This window comes from Paramisgurnus dabryanus, chromosome 12 (assembly GCF_030506205.2).
Source record: "Paramisgurnus dabryanus chromosome 12, PD_genome_1.1, whole genome shotgun sequence".
Taxonomy (NCBI): domain Eukaryota; kingdom Metazoa; phylum Chordata; class Actinopteri; order Cypriniformes; family Cobitidae; genus Paramisgurnus; species Paramisgurnus dabryanus.
The window spans coordinates 35,299,467-35,305,121 of record NC_133348.1 but is presented as its reverse complement, the minus strand read 5'-3'; positions in this window follow the sequence as shown (position 1 = coordinate 35,305,121).

Below are 5,655 nucleotides of genomic sequence, written 5' to 3'. Positions count from 1 at the left end.
ACCGGCTTCTCCTGTGACTGAAGCCACTGATGTCTATTACACACACCTTCACGTGCACAAACAGAGCACACCTCTTTTCTTAGGGAGGGAGGGGCTACTGGTTGCGTCTGACTGTCATTATAAAAGAGCTGAAACCGAGAATGTTGTATGTAGCTCAGTAAGACAGAAGGAATGTAACGGGAGCAGTATGTAACCAGTATTGGTCTCTCCCTGGCAAGGATAAGGATTGGCAGCTGGACTCAAACAATACAGCTTTGATGTCATAAACATTCTTCGCTAACCTCTACATTTCCATATTAGCAAGTGGAGGTTAATATTTTGCAACCAATGAAAAGTTTCACATTTATTTATAGGCTTGTGTTAATGCAATAAAGGACAGTTTTATGCTTGGATTAAAAGAAAGATATACAATGTTCCAAACTACAAATCTACAAACCATTGCGGATACAATAACTCTGTAATTGGAGTATCCTGGTACTTCTGGTTTTCCCATGTAGGACACGAGTTGAAAGTAAGCTTTTTATACTTACCTTTCCTAGGGCCAACGGGGTAACAGATAAACGTCATTGGTGACCTATTGCTGACTTTGAACTGGCTAGCTGCCCCCCTAGGGACACAAATGGCATGATGACAATGGGTGGGTGGTTAGAAGGTCACTGCCATACCACTGAGACTCAGGTCTTGCCCAGTTCTGTCCATTCATTCTAGTTTATGATATGTCTTTATAAAGACTAAAGATTCTAGAGATAAAACTAAAATACATTTTAGATTTTAAGATTTGTATGTAATATGGATTTGCCGCTGTACAGTGTGTATTTCAGAACTTTCGTTCTCTGTTGTTCTCAGAAAACTCTCAAATCTTCATTTCAGCTGATATTTACTGTTCCACAGTCTGGGGTTAGGGCCATCAATACAGGCACCAGAGCTCTTAGACCAGTGGTCTCCAACATGATTATTTATTTATTTGTTACATATGTTTATATTAGTTGAGCTTCTTTTTGAAACATCAACAAGTAAAATAAAATAAAACTAACAAGCAAAAGAAGTTGTTAGCCCTCCAGATTGTTTTATCCATTGCGGTGGCTCTTGCTCATAAAAAGTTGGATACCCCTGATCTAGACTATTTTACTCTTAGATCAATAATAATAATCACATAATAATACTGACAAAAATAAACTGTGGTTTAAATATTTTTAAGTTGTGCCCAATCCAGTATTTTAGATCACTGGCAAGGAGGGTGCAGTTAATATTGCCATGCCCGAGAACAGTACTGATCACATCAGTCAATAGACCAGACTTTGGGGTCAAACATGCTCTATATAGTTGAAGACAGCAGCATTCAACAACAGACATTTAAGCATAGGACTGACCTACAGTTTGCAGCAATTCTGATGCACCGAATGTTTGGCAATCAAAATTATTTGGCAAAAAAAAAACTAGTTTTCAGTTATCGCCGAAAAGTGAAATGACCGAATAAACTTCAGAACAATGAGGTCTTTGATGACGCAATCAAAAAGCAACCAGCGCCAAGTGAGAGGCGTGTACGCTTCACAAATGCAGCAAATCATAAAGCATTTAAACTGTCTAAGAAAGATGTGAAAACATACAGCACTACAAGTTTCATTTATTGTTATAATTTACACACCCTGAACAACAGGCAGAGCCAGAGTATGAGAAAGACACAACAATTATTTTCCTATTTGTCTGCTAAATGAACAAGCGCAAAGAGCGAGAGACTCATTTGCGTTGCACCACACGTCATAGATGAGAAGAGAAACGATAAAGAGCAACGTCCAGAGTGTAACAATCAAAGAAATCCTATGACAAACACAATAAATATTAAACAAAGAAATAATATAATTATTAACAAATGTTTTCTGCTAAGCCCCATCTTTCATTCTTCCACTGCTCTGTACTAAAGGGCGAAACAAGCAGACATGCGTCCGCATTGCTGCCCAACATACAGTGCTGCCTTTTATTGCATTAAGCGTCATTGCAAGTTTCTTAAAGCAACACCAAAGAGGTTTTTTTTACCTTAAAATTACGTTTCCAAAAAAGTTGATGTCGTTCATCCCCTCGAAACAGGGTGAACGACACTTTCACATTCGCTTTGCAGCCCTCTATCGGCCAAAACCGCACTAAAGAAGTTTCCAACCGTCGGGTCGCGGTCCTGTAGTTCGAGTGAAAACTACAAAAACTTGCTTTACAGCAGACCTACAATTCAATCAGATCCAGCTATGCTGCAGTATTTACAACAGTGGTAATGGACATTTACGCTTCTAACCTGTAGGCGGAGCAAAGAGCAATAACTCTTTAGTGTTGCTTTAAGAAAGAGCAATGAACAGTTGACACAGTTTGTGCAGGAATAGAGGATCAGATTAATATCCGAATAGAAATGGACCAACTCAGCTATCTGATTAGGTGTAAAATTGCTGGATAATGTCTGCTGGAATGTTAAAGAATGGTTCATTGATAAAAAATGTGAAATAAATATTGTAAAAATTACATTTTAAAAATGTAACTTACACTCAAAAAAAAAATCAAATGTTGGATTTACTTTAAAAATTGTGTCAACAGTTTCCACTCAATTTGTTTAAGTAATCTAAACTAGAGCTGGGCCGATACCACTTTTTTGTGTCTGATACCGATGTCAATACCACAAACTTGAGTATCTGTCGAGTGTCGATACCAATCCAACATCTCTATCACCCTTTTAATCAATTAAACCGCAAATAACACATTTGTAAACCCTACACTAAGCTTAAACAGAGCTACAGAACTCAAATGTTTTACTGTGCTACAAATGACTGTGCAAATTCAAGACTCAATGAATCATTTTACAAAAGAAGTTTAAGTTAATTTAACAAACCTTAGTCTCAACAAACAAGAATCAGGTTGATTGTACATGAAACATTTTATTAATGATGACAAAACTTTTAATAATGCCAAAAATCCTTTAATTAGGATCACCTATTTAATAATAACCCCATAACACTGAATCAATCAATCATAGTGCAGCTGCTCAATACAACTAATCATATAGACATTTTAATTACAGCTATCAAATACATCACAAACATATTTTAAATTTAATCTTACATTTCAAACCATTCATTTGTTTGTTTGTGTTCTAAAAATATATCAGAACAAGCTCATTGAGTCATACTTGGCCAATTATTACTCACATACCTATCTAAAGATGTTACACTTCTGCAAGAGGGTGCCAGAACAGCAATTACTCATAAAACACTGCAACATCATCAGCCAATAAGATGCCTGTCTGTATTGGTTTTATTAATCTGTTAGTTTTACGCAACAATGTTATGTTGGCTGAAGTAAATCTAGATTTTTTTTGTTGAATTAACTCAATTAAATTAAGTTTATTTTTTGAGTGTATGCGACAGTGAAAAAATTGTGTGTGAGTGCTTCATTTTGTTCGACTTTGGCCCCGAATTTTCCTAAGTAAGTAATTGTTAAGTTATTTTCATTTGTATTGCTAGCAATTGCTTTTGGCAGCTAAAAGTATTTTTTTGCAGATCTTGGGGGAAATTTTCATATATATATATATATATATATATATATATATATATATATATATATATATATATATATATATATATATATATATATATATATATATGAAGAGTTTGGTTCCAAAACGCAATAAACGCCATTTTTGAAAAAAATGAGTTACTGCCAGAATCAGTATTATATCAGGTCAGTATTAAAAAGTAAATTCTTAATTTTACGCAAAATCCAATATACGCCGTGTTAGTCTGTCATCTTTTCTCCCTTTTTTCCCAAAATGCAATAAACGCCACTCCCCCTTTTCTACAGAATGCCATAAATCCACTCCACAGATTACAGCGGACCATTCCACGCAATGTAAACAAACAATGTCGGCGCGTTAAGTACACAGAATCCTAGTTTTTCTCATCTACTTTGTACTTCGTGATCAACAAACAAACAAAAACAAAATAATACTTTAATAGCATTGATAAACCTGTGATGGTTTTCTGTGACGGGAAAGAAACGTAAGCCATCAACATCTAATAATTTACACAAGAGGCACTCGGGAGACGGGTGCTTGTTTGCCCGGACCGACAGCATCAAGTTTCTGTCATGCGAACACATTGACCCCAGGGGATCTTATGAAAAACTTTACATTATTTTACTCAAAATCAATGAAAATCGAGCGGGACCAAAACATTTTACAGCTGATCGATGTGAAAAACGTTAAGCACGACGTCAAGTATAACCGCAGCAATGACAGTGTTCTTAATATGACAAAGTAAGTTTTTGATTAATGACATTAATGTTTATATTTTTATATAGTTTGTACAACTAGTCAACTAAGTTAATATAACATGGCAAAGATGAATGCACATTTATAAAGGCTATTGATTGAATAGATTTATAAAATTTTGAAGAAAAAATTGTCACGGATTTATTGCATTTTGTGGAAAAAATAATCAGTTTTTATAATAAATCTTTGAAAATCAAGTTATGGATTTGAATTTTTTATGTTTTTATAACCTAAAGATGCTATGTGAAAGTTTGTAACAGAAAATAGTCGTTTTCATCTTGTCACTTTCTTGGTATAGAAAACACGTTTTTACCAAAATTTGTCAAAATGGATTTATTGCGTTTTGGAACCAAACTCTTCATATATATATATATATATATCTGGCTTGTCTATAATGCCATCCAAAGCCAATGTACAGTACAGTAATACTTCAAATTCTTGAGCTGTGAATCCGCAGTGAAGCAGATGTCTACACTGAAATAACACAGATTATGAGCGACTGGACACTCCCACCACAGGACTGTTACTAAAGACTCAAAACCCTCAGGCTTTTTGAGTTTCAGATTTTATTGGGCCAAGGCACCCAAATGTGCCCCTTGATTCAGTTCTGGCTTCATACCAGTGACAGGTTCACTACGTCTGCTTTAACTGGAAGAGCATGCTGTTAGCACTGCCAACTTGTGGGTTAAATTTCCAGGGAATGAATGTACTACTGTATATAATAATAGTGGTTGAATGCTTCTATCCTAAGCTCCTGGATGAATGCACAATATGTATTACATGCAAATCTAATCCTTGTCAGTTGGCTCTGTCCTCAGTCCACCCAGTAACTGAAATGTGGCTTTGAGAAATATTCATGTCTGCCGTATGACAGCAGGACATTAAACTGGCAACGTTTACGCATTTTGTTAAAAAAAATTAACAGAAAACAAAACAAGAAATGTGTATACTGTAGACTTTACGATCAGAATTTCTGTCTTTTTAAAAGTAATGAAGACACACACACAAAAAACGTTGTGCTTGAACTGCAAATGAAACACTAGACTAGCTGGTGACCATTTTTTTGTGTGCAATATGCATCATACAGTAAGGACAACACTGTAAACTACAGCAATGAAAATTAGCTAGCTTCCTTTATAAGTTAAAGCATGTACCTGTACTTTAGTAAATGCTAAACGAAATTTAACTTGAGACCCTTATAAACTGAACACAGCAATATGACGTCATTAAACAACAATATCTGACTGACAGAGTTACGGTGAAAACATAATATATAATACAGAAAAAACAACAACTAATGGAACACACAAGCAGTCTGAGCAAAAATAAGCTCAATTAAGACCACACAA